The following is a 23,263-nucleotide window of genomic DNA, read 5'->3' as shown; positions in this document are numbered from 1 at the left end:
CATGGAGGCGTGCGATTTTTTGATGATGGACGAAGGAGAAGGGCGATAGAGGCAATCAGAGGGTTTATTTGTGAGAATTTTTGATTTTTCCAAAAAGAGGCTCTCTTTAACAAAGTTTTTCATAAAAATGTTTTAAAAATGATTTTTTTAGCAAAATCGAATTTAAAAAGTTTAAACTCATTCGTTTTTCTTGAAATTTTCCATTCTCTCTTTTTTTTTTTTTTTTTGGTTTTTGTTTTATTTTTCAAAATAATTTTTTTTTTTTTGTATTTTTAGAATAAAATCCTAAAGTTTTACGAGAAATCAAAGATTAAACTAATTTTTTTTTGTGTTTTTTTTTTTGCAAAAATATTTACAAAAGGAAATTTTTCTGAAAATTTTAATGCTATTTTGAGAAAATTTCTTCTGAAACGGGTTTGGATCCGGTTTTTGAGGAAATATGGATTTAAGATCCAGGATTCGGATCCGAAATTGATTTTGAACACACTAATGTGAAATTTAATTCAGAAAATCTGAAGAATGACTGAAATTTAGCTTTGAAATTGTTTTGATTTTCTCAGAAGATGGAGTCAGGGGCAAAAGGGTCATTTTTACAAGACTTTTGAAAAATTTGGGGTGTTCACAAAAGGAAAAGAGAAGGAAGAGAGAGAAACCACAAGAAAGGAAAAATTTTGCGATGATCACAGTTTTGGCGACCGTGATGGGACTCGTCTTCGTCCGGTCGAATTATGCCTTTTTTTTTTGCTTTGATATTATCTAAGTCCTTATTCTTCTATGTCAGCTTCATTTTCTATGCAAACCTTAGGAGCCTAGACTTTGTCCTAAGCTGACATTATTTGCATATAGGATTTAAGTATGGTTTGGTAGGACCATATTGAGGAGATTATTCCATGCTCACATTAGACTTAGGTCTGAAATACAACTCTCCTCAATTTTAGGGATTGAATGCAAACAATGTATGCAAGTGTATGCTTCTTTTCACTTTAAATCTATCTCTTTAGGACTTGCATTAGAGCCATCTGATTTCTTGCATGTTGAGCATATTTTTGAAAACCTCCCTACCTACATTGTCCTGGTCTTCACGTTGCTGGGCTGTCTCACTGAACCATAGTTCGGCAGAGAGCCTCACAACTGGACCACTTATTTGGGTTTGCGCCCCACTACCACGTACCTAAGGGCCATAGTCCGAGGTATATCGGTAGGTGCTCAAGGATATTCCTTACCCTCATTTACAATAAAACATCTTTTGTCAGGATATGTCCTTTTCGAAATTTATCTTTATTCACATTTTTCAAAAAAACAGTGCGGTTGTCGCAAATTTTGGTGACAACCCGATCCCTCATAATGGGATGTTTTCATTTTCAGATTATGATTTCCTCCTTTATTAAAATTTCTTCCTAGATCTTTTCTAAAAGACCCATTTATGCTCTACAAAGAGCATCGACACTATCAGTTGAGTCAGGCAAAGCTCAGAGATTACACTGCTCTAACATCCCAGTTATATGCAGAGAGAGTAAGGAATGGATTCTCAAAAATCTGTCAGAAAGAGAGTTTAGGACAGCAGAAGTGAGATCGATCCCGTGATATACCAATTATTCAAAAAGATGATGGTTGAGATATTGTTTGAACAAGCTGAAGCCAATTGCGGAAAAGCTACCACAGAAGGAAAGGCACCTGTCACCTTTCCCATGACTGAACACAGCCACATCAGTGCAGGAAACTCTAAAGCCAACAGGGGCAGCAATCAAGGCAACCAGGGCAGCAACTTGGGAGAATATAAAGGCCAAATTGGGAGATATTGTGAAAACCGTGATAGACCTCTTCAATACAGTCCTCAGCAAAAAGGCAAGAAGCAAGAAGAACCAAAGCATAAGGATTGGAGCATGGATTTCACTCCTTTAGATGAACCGCTCGACAAAGTCCTTGAATACATGTTGTCTAGCGGATTACTCAGGCTCCCAAAAGCCGCCAACCCTTCCACTATCATGGGAAAATATATAGACCAATTCTGTGGGTACCATCGAGCAATAGGGCATGACACTGAGCATTGCTTTATCTTCAAGAACATAGTTCAAGACTCCCTTGATAAGAATGTCTTTGTCAAAATTGAAGAAGAAAGGTGTCCAGATCTCCTAAACATGCAAACTCAGTCCAGCTACCAGGTAGGGGTCAACAATCGGCAGAAGTCAAGCAAGCCGAAGAAAGCAAAGCATGAAGGTTGGGGTCATGATCGTCAGCTTACCCCTCTAGGTCAGCCGATCGAAGAAGTTCTCCAATACCTGCTTGCAAAAGGCATGATCAAACTCCCAAGAAAGGTTGATCCTCCTGTCATCATGGGAAAATGGAAAGATTGCTTCTGCAAGTTTCATCGAGCAAGGGGGCATGACACGGAGCGCTGCTTCGTCCTCAAAAACCTTGTGCAGGACTACATTGATAAAGAGCTTCTGGTACCAGAGAAAAGAGAAGAGCACCCTGCAGTTTCAACTGGACCTTTTCCAGACCAATCAGAGAATTGAGAATGCCAAGAGTTTTTCGCTTTCATCCCTTTCTGTTAGCCGCTTTGTAGGGGCAAGTCAGCCCAGTCTTTGTGACCTTTTTTTAGCATACTTGTAAATATTCAGTTCTGTTATCAAACTTTTGCTTATCAATGAAGTGTCGATTTTCTTTATATCTTTGATATTCAATACTTTCTTCTTTTTTGCTATATTGAGGCATTAAATTTCTTTTTCAAAATACAGGACAATCCTGACATCATTCATGAGAGAAATGATATTACCTATGAAGGTCTTTTAAAAATCATGAAAATTTTAGTTCAAATATTTTATTACAACCTTTTTCAAAGATCAACCCTTGTGTTGATCATATTTTTCTACAAGTTGATTTCAAATCATTGCATTTCAAAGATCAACCCTTGTGGTGATCATATTTTCTGAAAATTGATTTTGAATTATTACATTTCAAAGATCAACCCTTGTGTTGATCATATTTTCCAAAAATTTGATTTCATTACATTCAAAGATCAACCCTTGTGTTGATCATATTTTCTAAAAATTAGTTTCGAACCATTACATTCAAAGATCAACCCTTGTGTTGATCTCATTTTCCAAAATTTGATTTCATTACATTCAAAGATCAACCCTTGTGTTGATCATATTCTCCAAAAATTGACTTCGAATAATTACATTCAAAGATCAACCCTTGTGTTGATTATATTTTCTAAAAAAATTGGTTTCGAACCATTGCCTTCAAAGATCAACCCTTGCGTTGATCTCATTTTCCAAAAATTGATTTCATTGCATTCAAAGATCAACCCTTGCGTTGATCATATTTTCTAAAAAAATTGATTTCGAATCATTACATTCAAATATCAAACCTCGCGTTGATCATATTTTCTAAAAAGTGGTTTTCAAATCATTGCTTCAAAAAATTAACCCTCATGATGATCTCGCATGAATGATCCACTTTCAAAGATCAGTTCTCGCGATCAATCTTTCTTTCCAAAAAATGATTTTCTCATTTTAAAGATCCCACATGCAGGCAGGATCAAACTCTTTTTCAAAAATTTTCAAATCTTCTTTCAGTCTTTATCAGTTTTATTTACCTTTATCAAATTTTATTAAATTTTATTCATCCATTTTGTATTTCTTCTTGTCAATTCTTATTTCAAAATCCTACCCTTTCAGGTTAAGGGATAAACCTGATGCCTCTTTTTCGATGAGGTATTTCTTCTTCCTTCTTTGACCTCCCCTTCAGGTTAAGGGATAAACCTGAAACCTTATCCTACGAGGTCCCTTTTTCTTCAGAATAAGGGATAGTCCTGAATGTCTTTCTCTTTTAAAGCTTCATTAATATCTGCTAAATCTTTTTCTTCATCCAATTTTATCAATTTTATTTCTTAATTAAATTTTAATTCTTCTAATTCTTTATCAAAGCTTTTCATCAACTTTTGCCTAAATTTTATTCCTTTCTCATTCAGGATAAGGGATAATCCTGAAACCCCTCATAGGAGCAACAATGCTACCTGTGAGAATTCTTTTACAAAGATAATTTCCATAAAATTTCCTTGATTCTTCTCTTTTGACAAATCTTTCAAACATTTCTAGCTCTTCTCGTCAGTTCTTCTCAAATTTTATTTTCTCCCCAGTCAAGATAAGGGGGCAATCAGATCACATGCAAATGAATTCAGTCCTCTAAATGGTCATTCCCAATCCCAGGTCCAGTCCTCGCACTGGCAAATGTTCAAAACTCAATCTTTTGATTAAAAACTTTCTGTCAAAAAACTGAGTTTCCACTCGGGCTTCTTCCCTTTATTCTTTCATTTGAAGTTCTGAGTTCCGACCAGGACTTCCTTTTGAATCCAATCCTCTTATTGGAAATCAATCATTTCTTTAGAAAATCCGAGTTCCAACTAGGGTTTTTCCTCTATTATTTTTCATTCGAAGTTCTGAGTTCCGACCAGGACTTCCTTTTGAATCCAATCCTCGCATTGAAAATCAATCATTTTTTTAGAAATCCGAGTTCCAGCTCAGGTTTTCCCTCTATTATTTTTTTCGTTCAAAGTTCTGAGTTCCGATCAGAACTTCCTTTTGAATCCAATCCTTGCATTGGAAATCAATCATTTCTTTAGATAATCTGAGTTCCAACTCGGGTTTTTCCTCTATTATTTTTCATTCGAAGTTCTGAGTTCCGACCAGGACTTCCTTTTGAATCCAATCCTCTTATTGGAAATCAATCATTTCTTTAGAAAATCCGAGTTCCAACTAGGGTTTTTCCTCTATTATTTTTCATTCGAAGTTCTGAGTTCCGACCAGGACTTCCTTTTGAATCCAATCCTCGCATTGAAAATCAATCATTTTTTTAGAAATCCGAGTTCCAGCTCAGGTTTTCCCTCTATTATTTTTTTCGTTCAAAGTTCTGAGTTCCGATCAGAACTTCCTTTTGAATCCAATCCTTGCATTGGAAATCAATCATTTCTTTAGATAATCTGAGTTCCAACTCGGGTTTTTCCTCTATTATTTTTCATTCGAAGTTCTGAGTTCCGACCAGGACTTCCTTTTGAATCCAATCCTCTTATTGGAAATCAATCATTTCTTTAGAAAATCCGAGTTCCAACTAGGGTTTTTCCTCTATTATTTTTCATTCGAAGTTCTGAGTTCCGACCAGGACTTCCTTTTGAATCCAATCCTCGCATTGAAAATCAATCATTTTTTTAGAAATCCGAGTTCCAGCTCAGGTTTTCCCTCTATTATTTTTTTCGTTCAAAGTTCTGAGTTCCGACCAGGACTTCCTTTTGAATCCAATCCTCGCATTGGAAATCAATCATTTTTTTAGAAATCCGAGTTCCAGCTATGGTTTTCCCTCTATTATTTTTTGTTCGAAGTTCTGAGTTTCGACCAGGACTTCCTTTTGAATCCAATCCTCGCATTGGAAAATAACCATTTCTTTATAAATTCAAATTTTCAAAACTCGGGTTTCTCTTTATCTTTTATTTTCTGAAGATTCGAGTCCCAACTCGGACTCTCTTTTTTTTCAAAAAGCCCCAACTGCCAGGCGGGACCTTCTTCCAAAATTCCAGCCTTTTGGCTAATCCATTTCGAAAATTCAGGTTTATTCTCTTTGAAAATTCTTTTGTCCCCTTCAGGTTAAGGGATAAATCTGATGCCTCCTGATAAATGAGGTATTTCTTTCATTCCTTCTCAGTTCAGGATAAGGGATAAATCCTGAAAGCGGACCACATACAGTTAAACTGTGGTGGTCCACTAATTTTCTTCAAGAATCTCTGATTTCTAAATCCCTTTTGAAAAATCGAGCTCGTCTCTAAAATCCAGTCCTCGTGCTGTTTATTTCTCAAACTTTTCTCAATCATATATTGAGCTCATTTGGAAAATCCGGTCCTCGCACCGGTAACATCCTAAATTCAACCTTCTAATCAAAAGTCCTTGACTTGAACTTCCCAAAATTTAATGTATTTCCAAAGGATCCAGCAATTCGCTGGTCATGTATTTCCAAAAAGATCCAGCTTTTGCTGGTCATGTATTTCCAAAAGATCCAGCAAACTCGTTGGTCATGTATTTCCAAAAGATCCAGCTTTCGCTGGTCATGTATTTCCAAAAGATCCAACACTCGTTGGTCATATATTTCCAAAAGATCCAACACTCGATGGTCATGTATTCCAAAAGATCCAACACTCGTTGGTCATGTATTCCAAAAGATTCAGCTCCCGCTGGTCGTGTGTTCCAAAAGATCAAACCTTTAGGGTACGACTCCTCAAATTCTATCATTTCCAAACCTTCAAGATCTTCAATCTCTCAAATGCTATCAGTTTTCCAACCTTTGGTTGCAATATCTTCAAAATCTCATCATTTTCTCAACCCTTAGGTTATAATCTCCCAAATTCAATCACTTTCAAACCATCAGATTAAATCCTTCATTTTCAAAAATCCAGTTGTCATAACTGGTCGGGATTTGAAATCCAGTTTTCATAACTGGTCGGGATTTGAAATCTAGTATTTTCACTGGTCGGGATTTGAAATCCAGTATTTTCAATGGTCGGGATTTGAAATCCAGTTTTCATAACTGGTCGGGATTTGAAATCCAGTATTTTCACTGGTCGGGATTTGAAATCCAGTGTTTTCACTGGTCGAGACTTGAAATCCAGTTTTCATAACTGGTCGGGATTTGAAATCCAGTATTTTCACTGGTCGGGACTTGAAATCCAGTGTTTTCACTGGTCGGGACTTGAAATCCAATATTTTTCACTGGTCGGGATTTGAAATCCAGTTTTCATAACTGGTTGGGATTTGAAATCCAGTGTTTTCACTGGTCGGGATTTGAAATCCAGTATTTTTCACTGGTCGGGATTTGAAATCCAGTATTTTCACTGGTCGGGATTTGAAATCCAGTGTTTTCACTGGTCGGGATTCGAAATCCAGTATTTTTCATTGGTCGGGATTTGAAATCCAGTGTTTTCACTGGTCGGGATTTGAAATCCAGTATTTTTTTCACTGGTCGGGATTTGAAATCCAGTTTTCATAACTGATCGGGATTTGAAATCCAGTGTTTTCACTGGTCGGGATTATCAAAATCCAGTTCCTCATAACTGGTCGGGATCTTCAAAACCTAATGTATTTCATTAGTCCAGTTTTCTAAAGTCTGATTCTTACACCATTTCCTTAAATTACAGCTAAATGTCTCATCAAAATCTATATTGAGTAATTATTTCACAAAGAATTCATGAAAACTTTGTCAATTTGCTAAAAGCGTTTGTTGATTCTAAAAATCTGATTACACAAAAGAATTACCTCAGATCACCTCTAGTATTCTTTCCAAAAAGGTGAAACTTTTTGCGAAAAAGAGGTAAAATTCAAATCTTTTCCTGTTGATCAACCAAAAAGGATATAAGAAATGTCCTCGATATGATCAATGAAAGAAGTCTTCAATGATGTTGAAAAGCCAGAAGCGAATTGATATTGATCTTGGCTATGACGCATGTTTTAAAATGACTTTCTGGCAATCAGGCAATGGAAATATCTTAAGCTATAGAAAGAATCCACTCAACCCATATCTTCTCATTCGTTTAAAGTTGCAATCAAATATCCGCAAAAGGGATCTCTCAACTGTCGTCAAGATGAAGACGAATATGCGAGCAGACCCTCGGGGCCAAAGAAGATTTGGATCATCTCCGAGATGAAGGAGTTTGAGAAGGATCCTTCCAGGGAAAGTTCAGATCACCGTCAAGATGAAGGTAAGTGTGATGAGCTTACCGACAAACCCTAAAAGATATTTGATTTCTGCTATCATTTAAAGACCTTTTGAGCCAATGTCATCAATAGAATCCCTGAGATAAAAGAAGGATCAGAACAACTCCAAGATGAAGGAGTTTGTGACGTACCTTTTCCCGAAAAAGAGAGAAAAGTCAGGACATCCAAATGAAGGATGATGTGAAAAACCAAGAAAAGCCCAATGACTCAAAAAGAGTGCAAAAGGATCATCATGGGAAAACACCCAGATATCAAACTGCCAAAATTGCCAAAAGTCATCTCTTCTCATGCAATTTTTTTTTATCAATATCCTTTCACTATTTGCTTTTATGAAATTAAGAATATTTCTTCTCTTCTCATATCAAGGAAATGGATAGCTTCCTTGAAGAAAATCATCAGCGCTGAAATTTTGAATTTGACTCTTAGAACCAGGGAGTTAACCTCATTTGGAGGAAATACTCTAGGTAAGAGAGGGAATATCTTTGCACATACGCGCACATTTTCAAGTGTTTGAAATAACTACAATTTTATTTTATTAACAAAATTTTCTAGCTATTCCAAAAATGAAATAAATGTTCAATATCCATTTTGATGCAACCTAGCGTTGTCTATATCTTCCAGAAGAGTTGCCTCATTCAGTTGAAGTATCTCTTCCTATCTCATCGCGGTTTCTTCAGTCAAGGATTCCGTATGGTGTTCCCACTCAAGTTAAGGGTCAAAACCTGAATTTTCTGCGAGAGGTCATTGATTTCAAAAGGCTATTTCAGTCTCAGCAAATGAGACACCCAAAATCATTCCTTTTTCCAAGCTTTAGGGAACCCTATCTTCTTCCTTTCACAAACCCCTTTCGGATTTGTTCGTCCAAATTCCGAAGGTCCCATTATGGTTTCTCCATTTGAGAAATCCGTATGGAAGATTTCTTATCCAGGTTAAGAGTTAACCCGGAACCTCGCTTCGCGAGGTATCTTCCTTGCAGGTTTGGGTTAAACCTGAGTCTCATTCCAACGAGATTCCTCGTTCTGACGAGATGTTTCCTTCCAGTCCCATCATGGCTCTTTCCATCCAAGAACCCATGCTTTGTATATCCATCAAGGATAGGATTCCACTTGAGCTTCATTTCATGAGGCATTTTTCCAAAATGTCCCATCAAGGTTCTCATGTATTCCTTTTCTCATCTAAATCATCTTGATATATCTACGTCCCATCCAGGTTAAGGGCTAAACCTGAATCATTCCAAAAAGAGTATCTTGTCTCACCCATGAGACCTGATCAAAATTCTGATTTTCCACGATTTCGGGATTTTCATCCAAAGTCTCATCACGATTTTCTCAACTCTATTATTTGATTACATCATCTTCGAGGATTTCTTCTCCCCAAAACCATTCAGGATAAGGTTTCAAGCTTGAGAAGCCATAATTCCAAAATAATTCTTCCACACCCAGTTCAGATCTGCTGACTGGGGCATTTTTAAAAATTTGGAGTGTTGTCTTTGCCACTAAGCTCGGTTTTCAACCGGCTTAGTAGCAAAGAGGGGCATCTGTGAACACCCCAAATTTTTCAAAAATTTATAAAATGACCCTTGTGCCCCTAACTCCATCTTCTGAGAAAATCAAAGCAATTTCAAAGATAAATTTCAGTCATTCTTCAGGTTTTCTGAATTAAATTCCATATTGATATATTCAAATTCAATTCTAGATCCGAATCCAGTATTTTAAATCCATATTTCCTCAAAATCCGGATCCAAACCCATTTTCTGAAGAAATCAAACCCAAATTTCTCAGAAAACCCTTCTCTTTGTAAATATTTCTGAAAAATTATAAAATGACTTTTAAAATCCCTCATTTTTCTTAAATTCATAACTTTATATACTAAAATGAAGACAAAAGAATAAAAAAAAATCAAAAAAAGAGAAAAAAATACAAAAAATTGATGGAGTAAGCCTTTTATAAAAAACTGTTTCTTATAAACCCCTTTTAGCAAAATTTTCTTACGACAACACCTTTTTGAAAAATTCATAAAAAAACCCGAGGGACCCCGTTACGAATTTCTTTTTAGGGTTTTGAGAGTTTTCGAAAAGGGTCGGCTGGCTGGCGCCTCCCTGCCTTCTCCCGCTCTCGCCCGAACCCTCCATGGCAAACCCCATATGCGATCTCCTCTTCCCGCTCCCGATCTCCCTCCATCTGCCTTTGCCCTCTTCCTCCTCCGCCCATCTCCAACCGAGTTCTCTCTCTCGAACCTTCCTTTACTTCCTTAAAAGGGCACGCAGGGAACCCCTCTTCCGGACCGTTTTCTTCACGTCTCCATCGCATGCTCTCCAAAAAAAAAACCTTCTTCTTCCTCTTTCTTCCCCTGTCCTCTTCTCTTTATTTCTTTTTGTTGGCTTCCCCCATCAATGGAAGGAGCTTCAATCCCGAAGCAATAGCCACGGCAGACTGGGGGAAGATGATTGATTCCCAGAAATTACAGCATCCATCAGTTTCTTTTCTTTTCCGAAAAGCTTCGGCCGAATCACAAAATCCAAATAGACTAGATTCCTCCTTCATCTATCGGAGAAGGCAATCCTTATAAGGGAAACTCCATCGAGGTAAGCCTTTCTGCTCATCCCTGTATTTCCTCTTTTTATCTTCTTCTTAAGTTCTCTTTTAAGAACTCTATAGTTTTCGATTTTCATTTTTTTTTAGTAAAAGCACCCCTGCAACATCGATTTGCTAATAGCAAAATCGATCTGCAGCTATGCGATAACAATGGAATGGTAAATTCCAACATATCTTTTCATATTTGCGATTTCATTTTTTTTTTTAGGCTGATTAAGCATTTGGTTTTCTTATCCCAATTTTTCTTTGCATCGGAGTTCTGGTTCTTTTCTAATAATCAACTCACATTGCGATTTCCAATTATCTACTTATTTCTCTATTGATTATAATTGTTTGTTTTAATCAGAAAGTTGAAATGGAGTATCTGCTGAATTCATGTATCATTCTTTTGGCCCACTCCTTTGAAATATGATCCTGTATTAACCCCATTTTCCCTATTGTTAACAATTACTGCGTGAAACTGATCTGCTGAGACTGGCTCATTGTAAATAAGCTGCTGCATTTTTTTTAGACCAGATGGATATATGGATGATGTAGGTTTTCTTCGATAGATCGGTCTGCTAAAAATAGCCTTAATAGGTTATAAATAATAAATGTTCTGAACACTCATTTGTTGTGAATACATAGTAGCGTTTGCTGCATCACAATAGGGTTTATTTAGATATTCCAACTTGGTGAAACCAAGTTAGCTACACGTTTGATGGTTTTTGCCATTCAGCAAATCACCCATCCTAATACTCAGCAACTTTGGGCTATAACTGGGTTCTAGGGTACAACATCTTCAAAAATCAGGTAACAATCTTATGATTCTGTGTTCACTTAGGACATGCTGACATCTGAAATAGTTTGAATATCGGTCTAGATCTGCAATATATACCATTGTTGGCAATCTCCAGATGCTAACTTCTCATCTCTATGAAGAGGACGATGCTTTTTTTTTTTGGGTTCCTTGTGAGTTACCAACACTGGACGTCTTATCCTGTGATGTGTTTTGATAGGCTCAATCTCTCTACACAAATGCTTGCATTCACTCTATTCAGGGAAGAGGTGATCACCGAAAAAGAAGGGGGTTCTTTTAGAAGTTATGTCGTTCCGGATCTGGTATCTGTGATCTGGTTTTATAACTACCCAGTTAAAAGTAAGAGACATCAATGAGCCTCCTGGGAATTTTTGATGAAAAGTTTTAATATCCGTGGCTGAGAATTGGGAATATTCCCGCCTCTGTCTGGTATTTTCTTGAAGTTTCGAATGATAAAATCCGGTATGTAACATATACTGAGGGATGTTTTCCTTAAAGCTTTCATGAATAGTATCCAGGAATGATGAAGTTTAGTAGAGGAGAGGCATCAGCCGCAATTCCCCTTATTTGCTGAATTAGAGCTTCACGTTTTTAATAGCTTTTGATAGTAAGCATATTGCCATATTGAATGTCTGTTGTAACATAGACTTGACTTCTGTTGTTCTGTCTTGTAAACTTTCTTCTTATCAAATGCTCATTTCATTATTTCAAGAATAAAAGTCATGTGAAGGGAATTAATTGTCATTTGAAAATTACATATAAGTATGTTTGGCATCTTTATCCTGATAAAAGCCGAGGAACAAGACTGATAACATATATTCATCACATACCATCTGTAAGGTGTGCATTTCATTGTAGGCATATAGGTAATATGCATCTAGAAATTATGTATTCGGGTTCCATCCACTGATGGAATATCAGCATTCAAGCCCATGAGTGAAAACAAGTCTGTGAAATTATGTATTCGGGTTCCATCCACTGATGGAATTTTCATTTCCATTATTTGCCATGGCATATACCTCATATGCCTACACAACTTGTGCAATAGTTGCCTACATCCTCAGCCATCCACTGTGCCTAATGCTGGTATGTTTTAACACATCCTTTTGCTGGCCATAATCATGGTTGCTGCCACATCTATGATGTTGCCTACAGATGCCAACCGCCACCATCATCTGCATCATTGGTTGTCAATAGATTGCCCACCGCAGCTTCTACCCTGCTGCCACCACTACCTACAACAGCACCCACTTCATCTATTAAACTCACCTACCACGTAGCAGCATGCATCGTTCTTTGTGTATATCCTATATACACCATATATCCCATCTCCACTTGTCACCCTCAAGTTTGCTGGCTGAAGCATCTTGCTTCCATTTTCAGCATCTTTTGCAGCAAAATTAGTATACCTCATCACCACCTTCCAGCGTACGCGCAACTCCCAGCAAGTGTGTACTGTCATTCATCTACATGGTCCTTTCATCACAACACTTGCATTCATTTCCAACTACAACTTGTATATATCACATGTACATATATATATATGCATATATATATACCTATATGCATATATACATAGATGTATATATAAGTATATATATGTCATTTCCCATCTCCCTATTGTTTATACCTTGACATATGAACAATTTTCCATCGACATTCATGTGACAAGTGCAAATTTCTTTCTATTTTTCATATTAATCGAGTGTTTTGCAAGGAATATGCGAAAGATATCATCATTGAGAGTTGTAAATTCAACTTTATGTATTGTAATAGTTAGATCTTAAATGAGAATTTACGTTCCCAACTTCTAGATAGAATGAATGTGCATTATAAATATCATGAATTGCTTGTTCTCATGCATTTTTTGCCTTTATCTCTCAAATTCTCACAATGGTGAAACACGAATGACACGTGCACCATTTTGTAAGAGGTAAATCAATCCTAAGTTGATGATTTACATCAACGGCCATAGTCGGGGTGTAAACAAGACTTAGTATTTTTATCTTTTATAAAATAACACTGGATCCTTTTAAAAAATCATCATATTTTGCAAATATTTCTTTCTTTTATTAGAGTTTAACTTAAAATTGGCTCAAGATATATACCAATGGCCATAGTCAGGGTATATTGAGAGTTAATTTCATTTTAAACTCTATAAAAGCACAAAAATATGTTTTATTCTTCACCTGAATTTAAATATAGATTATTATATAATACATTCAATGACCATAGTCAAGGATGTATTATATTTTCCATCTTATTTCAATTCATGTAAAGAATGAAATATAATCTTTAAAATCCAATTTCAAAATTCTTTAAAGTCATTCATCATTTAGGATAGAATTGCATCATATTTTTAAAATTCTTTTAAAAACCCAAGTGATTGTGAATATCTATTCTTCAAATTCCTATTTCAATTCTATCTCATTTCCAAACTTTGAAATCAAATTCAACTTGATTCATTTTATAAAATTCCAAATTCAAGTTCAAAGTCCAAATTGACTTTGAAAATCATTCTCAAAATCAATTTTGAAATTCCAAAAATCCAAAAGTTAGATCCTAATCTCAACTAGGATCCAGATTTTCCACTTATAAATCTCTACATTGGATCTCAGATTACAGATTCAAAATCCATTCTAGGATCCAGATCCCAATTCTACTTTGCATCTCAGACTTCAGATCCAATTCCATTCTAGGATCCAGATCCCAATTCTACTTTGGATCTCAGACTTCAGATCCAATTCCATTTTAGGATCCAGAATTCAGTTCCACTTTTGGATCTCAGACTTCAGATCCAATTCCATTCTATGATCCATAATCCAACTTCATCTTGGATCTCAAATTGCAAATCTGAATTCCATTTAGGATCCAGAACCCAACTTTACTTTGGATCTCAGACGTCAGGTCCCAAATTTCTTCTTAGATTCCAAATCTTGAATCCAATTCCATTTTCATCTCAAATTTCAGATTCAACTCCCACTTTGAATTCTAAATCCAGAATTCGATTTTAAATCTCAACTCTAATTTAGAATCCAAACTTTGGATTCAAATTCCATCTTAATTCCAGATTTCAAATCAACTTCCATTCTCAATTTCCAAATCCAATTCCTATTTTCGGTTCTAAATCCAAAATTCAATTTTGAATTCTATTCAGAATCCAAACTTTGGATTTCGATTTCATCTTGAAATTCCAAATCAATTCTATTTCTCAATTCCCTTTAGATTTCCCACATTTCATTTCTGATTTCAAAGCTTCAAAGCCAGAATTCAATTCCATTTTCAGACATTTATCCAGATTCAAAATTCTAAATTCAAAGTCCATTTATGACTTTAAAATTTCCTTTCTTCTCCTTTTATCTCAAATTCTAAATCATTCCTTTCAAAATCCAGATTTATTTTTCCAAGCTCTGATTATTCCAAAAACTTAGAGCTTTAAATCTTAAGTTCTAAGTTAGAAACCATTTCTTCACTCTATCATTAGATTCATCTCAGAAACACTTGGAAAATTTCAAATCATTTTTCCAAAAAAAAATAAAAAAGCATACATCTTCGTATTCGCACAAGCATAATTCTTTGTGCATTTAGACTTAGGATAAATTCCTAGATAATTTCTTAGCAAAGCAAAAGGCATGAATTCGACCTTTTGTTCGATTACCCCTGGTAAAGGTGCCAGGAACAGTCGAACCTCGTACCGACGAGCGGATCCCGTCTCCTAGTTTTCCCGCAAATATTTCAAAAACAGAGGCGAGTTATTTTAAAAATAATTTCAAAATTAAGGTCAAGTGAGACCCCGCAAAAGAGTTTCTCTCTCTCTTCTTTTCTCTTCTTTTCTCTTCTTTTCTCTTTTTTTCTCTTCTCTCCTTCTTTCCGTCTTTTATTTTCTCCCTTCAAAAAGGAGGAAATAGAGGTTGGAAAGAAAAAGAGAAGGAAGAGAGAGAAACCACAAGAAAGGAAAAATTTTGTGATGATCACACAATCAGATGGCTCTAAGTCCTAAAGAGATAGAATTTTGAAATATTTGAAGAAGCAAACATTGTTTTCATACAATTCCTAGATTGAGGAGTGTTGTATTAGACCTAAGTCTATGTGAGCATGAATAATTCTCCTCAATATGGTCCTATCAAACCATGCCTAGTCTACATGCAATCCATGTCAGCTGGGTTTAAATCTAGGCTCCTAGGTTCACATGATATCATGAAATAAAAGTTGACATTCCATGGAACACGATTTTGACAATTTGAACTAAGTCAAGCACACAATTGATCAGGCGAAGACAGGTCCCATCACAGTCGCCAAACCTGTTATCATCGCAAAATTTTTACTTTTGCAAGTCAAACTGGCCTTTGAAAAATATTTTGAAAATAACTCGCCTTCGTTTTAAAATGCAGGATAATTTCGAAGAATGGGACTTGCCTGTCGGTATGAGGTTCAATCGTTCCTGGCACCTTTACCAGGGGTAATTGAACCAAGGATCAATTGTGTACTTAGCTTTGCTCAACTTGTCTGAATCATGTTATATTTCCTAAATGCACAAAGAATCAGGCATGTGCTATGAATTTTCTGAAAATGCATATTTGAAAACATGATGTTTGCTTCTGAGACTTAAAATACTTGTAAAATTCTTGGAAAAGATGTCACTTGGAAAATCGTGAATCATGGTGAAAGAATATTTTTGAGGAAAATGAAAATCTATTTCTGAAGAATCTAGAGGTTTTGTGAAAATCGATTTCTAAGGGATTTCAAGTAACTTTGGAAAAACTTGATTTCTTTGAATTCAAACTTTGAAATTGAATATATAACTTGAAAAATCATGATTTGAACTTTGAAAAATGCTTGAAATACCATTTGAAATCTCAGAGATTTGAGAAAATCAATTTCTGAATAAGACTTAGAAAATTTTGAGAAAATCGATTTCTCTGAATTGAAATTGGAATTTGCAAATGAATGAATATGGATTTAAAATACTTGATTTTGAGGAATTGAGAAAATCCTTTTGAGTTTTGAAAAATGCAGTGCATTTTGAAGTTAGCCTAAGAGTGTAGGTTGAATATGGCTAATACGAAGATCACAAATCTGGGTCTCATTCGTATTCTGACTATGGTCATAAATACGAATTCCACCGAGTTTGTCAACTCCCTAAGAGCTAGTGCACGTGCCATTCGTGTAGACCATGGTGGATTTATAAAATGTGTATGAATTGGCATACATACCAGTTATATATCAAAGTTTAAACTATATGCAATGGAAATCCTATTCTAAGTAGAAAATGTAAATCTTATTCCAAAATTAATTACAATTTACATCACTAATTGAATTTAAATACATAAAATAAAGTCTTCAATGTCCTTGCAAAACTAGAAAAATGAATTAGTGAAGATATGTTGGCTTTTAGCGAGGGAAGGTACAGATGAAGTCGATCGTTAAATAGAAATAGAAAAAAGGCATTGGGATTAGATTGACTTGGCAAATGTGAATTAATTACCCTACGGTTTCCTAGAATGAGGGGGGAAAGCGCCGGATCGGAGCAATTCTAGAATGAAATGCCTAAGAGGGCTAGGCAAATTCGGATGCTCCATAAGTAGTGACGGAGCAATCTAGGTTTATCCAACAATATCTGAAAATTGCTGGATTTTGCTAGATATAAGTCATTTTCCTTCATTCCCTTATATAAACTTAATGAAATATGAAATAAAACTAAACAAATAATAAAGATGAGATTTGAAAATTCGAAATTGGGGTCAAAATGACCAAAATACCCCTGATAGCAAGACTATGGCCTTGAAATCAAGGTTTTTAGAAGAATATTTTGTAAAATACAACTTTTAAAGTTCAAATAAGGATAAATTAAACCAAATATGATATGACATGATTAAAAACATGAGAATTAGGGTTTAGAATTTCGAAATTTAGGTCAAATGACCAAAATGCTCCTAATAGCAAGACTATGGCCTTGAAATCAGGGTTTTCTGAAATAGATTTTGGTAAAAACTTGGGATTTATGCTTGAAATAAACATAAAATCAAACATGAAACATCCTAATATGATTCTAAACATTAAAAAAACCTAAAATTGTGAGCTTATACATGAAAATCAAGAAATATCACAAATATCACAATTTTGGCAGTGTTTCTGGATCTTTCAGGTACCCTATTTTGCAATTTGATCCATTCAAGCATCAAATGGATTCCAAATTTGATAAAAATCGACACCTGCACTTATTATCAACCTAAAACTAGATTGAAATCATAAAAATATATTTTTGACATTATTTTAACTCAAACATTGCATTAAAACCCTAAAATAAGCTATTTTTACCCTTGGTCACAGACCAGTTTCAGAGTTAGACCCAAATCAGGGGCAATTCACCATGCAAATTCCTGAACGTTTACAAAGGTAAACTAGACAACAACAAAAATTTCCCTTTTTACAGATCGGAAAAATCATCTTTGGTTAGGGAGAAACCCTTCCGGCAATCTGAACTAACATATAACGAATCTAACATTGGTTAAAATAGGTACTTTTTGTTGAAAATACCAAAATAAATAACAAACTTAATCAAAAAATTCTGAAATTTCATCAATAAATAGTAGACATAAAAATAATGAAACTCTATGTTTACAAATCATGAATCGAATCTACGGTCTGAGATCTATGATCAACACAAGTCAGATTAGGGTTTTGGTAAACCCTAACGAGTTTTAAATTTTAAATCTGATTCTCTGACAGAGGAAAAATACTAAACAGAGGCTAAAAAGTATCAAAATTTCACAGTAAATAGTTCACCTCAACATGAATCCACTGCACTTTACGGATCTTGAATCGAATATCAGATGAGAGAAATAACACAACTGCAAGTTACCTATAAATTTCAACAATGATTCTAAACGATTTAAAATCATGGTTTAATCTTTTATTTTTACAACAGGGTACCCCAATCTCAAAACATCTGATTTTTTTACAGTAGTTTACTGACACATCTGTGTATCACATATAAAAAAATTAGAAATTTATAGTGAGTATTTCAATATGAACTAACATGCTCTTTATTGATCTAAACTTAAAACACACAGAAATTTAATAAAACTCAATAAAACATGCTTTAATCAATGAGAACAATAAAAAAAATACTTAAACAGTAAGAAAAAATTAATTTCTATGCTGGAATACATGTGATAAACATGAATAAGTAAAAAAATAAATAAAACACAAGGAATCCATGGCTGAAATTTCTTTTACCATTGAAACCATGGATTCAATCCATTTAATCGGATAAATCTCATGTTTTCTTGGTTAAGAATATAAAAAACAATGCAATAAATGATTCTAATGGATTAGAATCATGAAAAATAGCATGGAATAGGGTTAGATCATCTTCTTGAATTGAACTTGAGGTTCTTGAGGTTGAATCCATGGTTAAATCCATGAAAAGGGAGTTTCCATGGTGAAATCTATTAAAAAATCATAAAAAACTAATAAAAAAATAAAAAAATAATATTAAATAACTCACCTTGGGGCTGCAGCTGCAATGGAAGAAGGTGGAGGTGCTGGAGAGTAGAGAGAAGCCACGAAAATTTGAGAGAGAAAAGAGCTCCCTTTGACCCCCTTTAGGTCCCCTATTTATAGATTTTTTTTTGGATTTGTTAAGAGTTTTGATTTTTTGGACTCTTTTTAATTATTTTTGATAAACCACATGAGGAGGATGATTTTTTTGAAGAATTCTAACCTAAATGGACTCTAATTAATCCCTAATTAACACCTAATTAAACCCTAGAAAGTCCAAATGTGGCACCACCTAGTATGGACCCACATTTGGTTTTTAAAACTTGAATTTAAAACCTTTAAAAACCAATGGTTTAAAACTTAAATAAAATAGATTTTCAAAATTGATTTTGACTCCTCTAAACCCCTAACCTAACTAGGACATTGACTAACCCTAGTCTAACCTTGACTTTTTCAAATGTGGTGCCACCCCGAGTGGGCCCCACTTGAATTTTCAAAAATGATTTTAAAACTTAAAAATGAGAGGTTTTTCAAAAGAGATTCAAAAGTAGACTTTGAGATTGAAAGGTTTGAAATGGTACATAGTCTTGACCGAGTCAGAACTCCTGTGGATATGGCGTCAACTGAGGAAGGCCCACAATGAAGTTTTGAAAATTTGAAATAAAGACTGAAAATAGCTTTGAAAAGGTGTTAAAATCAATAAATGAGATTCAAAGACTTGGAAATAGAGTCCTAATCGAACTGAAACTCCGGGCTAGAGTCCTGAATTTTTAGGACTCTAAGATTTTAGGATTTTAAAAGCCAAATAAAGAAGTTTTTGAAAGATTTTATTAGAAATGGTAAAATAAGTCAGAAAATACAGTCAGGGTTAGACTCCTAACTCAATCAGAACTCTAAAATAGAGTCCTGGATTAACTAGACTATGTAAAATAACCGAATTTTTGAAACCAAATAGAAAGAAACGAAAAATGGCAGTAAAAACTGACTTCAAAACAGACTCCTAACTGGACTAGGACTCCAGGACAGAGTCTTGATCGGACTGAAACTCTAGATTTTTTGGTATTTCTCTGAAAAACAGATAAAAGAACTTGTGAAAGCAGCGAAAATAATAACAAATATTGAAATAAACTAGAGTTCTGATTCAACTAAGACTCTGAGGACAAAGTCCTAATTGAACTAAGACTCTCAGATTCTTGGATTTTCTGAGAAAACAAATGAGAGAATTTTGAAAAATAGTTAAAACAGGATAATACTGAAGTTTTTGGTTCAGAGTCCTGATCTTATTAGGACTCTGAGAAAGAGTCCTGATCCGATCAGAACTCTAAAAAATTTTGGTTTTCTGATAAGTAAATGATGAAATTTAAGCAAATCTTTTGAAAACCAGTGAAAATGAAGTATGAAAACCAATTTTGGATAGAGTCCTGATTCGATCAGAACTCTGAGGTAGAGTCCTGCTTTGATCAGGACTATGGGATAAAACCTCAGAATTTTGAAATTCTTTGATAAAAGTGCAATAGTTTTGATAGATGGAAAGAATTTTGAAATATTTTCTCAAAATTGAAATCAGGATCAGAGTCCTGATTCAACTAGGACTCTCTGAACAGAGTCTTGTTTTGACTAAAACTCTGAGTTTTGACTCATTTTGAAAGATTTGGTTAAAAACAGGTAAAAATAGTGACAAAAGACAGAGTCCTAATCCGACTGAAACTCTGAAGAAGAGTCCTAATCCGACTAAGATTCTTGAAGAAGAGTCCTAATCCAACTAGGACTCTGGGATTTTGGCCAAAATGAAAGATTTTGAAAGGTTTTTTTCCAAAACAGGTAAAAAAGGTAATAAAGGGTAGAGTTCTGATCCGACTGGGACTCTGGAAAAAGAGTCCTAATCCAACTAGGACTCTAAGATTTTGGTCAAAATGGAGGAAATGGACAGGGGATATGACCCTAACCGGTTTAAAATCAAAATAGAGTTTTGAAAATATTTTAAAAAGATAAAAAAATGGAGTCCTGATCCAACTAGGACTCTGAAATTTTTGAGAAATTTGATAAATAAAGGCATCCAGAAGCGACACCACCTAAATGGGTCTCATCTGAGAATTGAAATCAGTTAAAAAATTAAGTTTAAAATGAATCCAGATCGTTTTTTGAGAAAAACATTTCAAAATATAAGGTCCTGGGGGTTGACAAATGACAGAATGTTGATTAAAAACCCAGGTTTTAAAATTGATTTTGAAAAAAAAGTTTTAAAACTTGAATCTGGATTAAATATTTTGAAAACAGGAGTGTTGGATCTCGAAAATGAGATGCAATGTCATGCAATGCAATGAAATGGCATGCTGAATGCATGCAATGATATGCAATGACACATGAAATGTAAGCACTGGATAAGAGTGAAAATTTGGGGTGTTTACACCTGCAGAGAGCATCCGCAATATTTGATGGTTAGGACAAGGTCAAAAAGAAGAACCGCATCACCACAACACTCCTCAGCCTCAGAAGAAGAAATGGATCCCCCCAGGAGTCAAGATCAGCAACAAGAGGATGATGGCATAGACCCGCAAATGTATGCCATGTTCCGGAAGATGATGAACAAGATGATGAATGAGTAGCCCGGGACCAGCTCAGAAAAGAATCCATTCAGAGAGAAGTTCCATGAGCACAAGAATAAGAAGGCTTCCAAGAAGCAGGTTCAGCCAGAGGAAATTTCAGTTGAATCAGAATCAGTAGAAGACACTGAGGAAGAATATGAGGTGCCTCCGACAGTTCAAAAACGTGGTCGAGAACAAAGAAGATACCGCAACCAAAGAGTCATGTCACAGAAGAGCCCCTGCAGACACAGTTTAGGGAAATGGCCAGAGTGGTTAAAGATCTGCAAGCCCGTGACAAGGGCAAGAAAGTCTTCACCAATGAAGATTTTTATAATGGCCTAGAAGGGGATGATGATCTGAAGAACCTTCCTTGAAAATTCATCAAGTTCGACGGTTCTGGCGACCCAAAAGCTCATCTCGCCACATTCTTTGCTGAGTGCTCAAGGTTCAAGAGGGACAATAGAGCACTATTCCTATGTTTTCCCCGCAGCTTGGAAGGAGTTGCAGCTAAATGGTATGCTGAGCATATCAATCAAATCGAGCTCAAGGAGTTCAATAAAGTTGTAAATTTATTCATTGAACGCTTCTTGTTCAATATAGAGGCGCTCCTGACATTAAGCTATCTATGCAATCTAAGGCATAATGAAAACGAAAAAGCACGGGATTTCATTCATAGATGGAGATCAGCCTGCAATAAAATGAGAGATCCTATATTAGAAAGACATGCTTTATCATTGATCCTCAACAACTTTTCGCAGCCTCTAAGAGGACTAATCTCCACCGCATCATCCCGCACCTTCATTGAGCTAACTAAGCGAGCCGAATGGCTCGAGCTGAGTGTGGAGAATGGAATCTACGAAGGCTTCACATTTTCCAAGAATAGCTGTCAAGGTGAACAAAAGAAGAAAGCTCACTTCACCTACTCTACCAACAACAACATTAGCCGAAATCCGTATAAAGGGCAGAAGAAAGATTATTGCTATGGTGCAGGCAATGCAAACAATAAAAGTGATCAGAAAATGAAGCCTGCTCCTTAATACAGCAAGCCTCCTCAGCAGGATCAAGGGCCAAAACTGCGTGAAAAAGTTAAACATGAAGGATGGAGCTACGATAGAAAATTCACTCCCCTCGATCAATCACTCAAAGATGTACTCAAATACATGTTGTCAAAGGAGATGGTCAAGTTACCAAGACTGGCTGATCCCCCTGTGCCTATGGGGAAATGGAAAGACCAATTTTGCAAGTTCCACAAGACAGTTGGACATAGCATTGAGAACTGCTTCATTCTCAAGAACATTGTACAAGATCTTATTGACAAAAATTTATTGGTAGAAGGATAAGAAGAAGAGAAAATGGATATTCTCAATCAGCCCTTTCCTTCACACACCGCAGCAGTAATATCTGAATGACCATTCCTACCTCATGAGCTCATCAAGTCGTGTTCCTTTCAGGATCTCCAAGTTCAACATCAGGTGTCAGTGCTACGACAAGCAACACCAACCTCTAAGAAGATGGACCTAATCTCAGCATTTGGCAAGATGAAAGTGTCTGAAGAGCCCACAAAGTCATCCCCCAAGTTAAAAGGAATCCCAGAATTCCTTAATCAGTTCATCAAGCCCAGGCCGAAAAATGAAAATCAAAAGCCTCCGACTGCTTTGTCCAATGTTTCAAATTTGGACTTAGCCAAGAGTTCTCGCAAGCATCAACAAGTACTGGATGATTTGCTCAGAAAGATTAAAGTCAAACCCAGTACCACACCTGAAGACATGGCACAAATTATAAATTCAGCCATGACCAATGCGCCGATCACCTTCTCGGATGAGGACCTTCCAAAGCCTCATTCCTTTCATAACAATGCCTTGTACATTGTAGTTCGAGTAAGAGGGATGGCAGTACCACATGTGCTGATTGATGGAGGCAGCAACCTCAACATATGTCCTGAAATGACAGCGAAGGCACTAGGGATTAAGGAAGAAGAATACATTCCAGATCCTATCACTATCTATGGGTTTGACAATCATG

The sequence above is a fragment of the Nuphar pumila genome, chromosome 9, assembly GCF_984573655.1.
Source record: "Nuphar pumila chromosome 9, dmNupPumi1.hap1.1, whole genome shotgun sequence".
Lineage (NCBI taxonomy): Eukaryota > Viridiplantae > Streptophyta > Magnoliopsida > Nymphaeales > Nymphaeaceae > Nuphar > Nuphar pumila.
The sequence above is the reverse complement of the archived record's forward strand: the minus strand, read 5'-3'. Positions refer to the sequence as shown.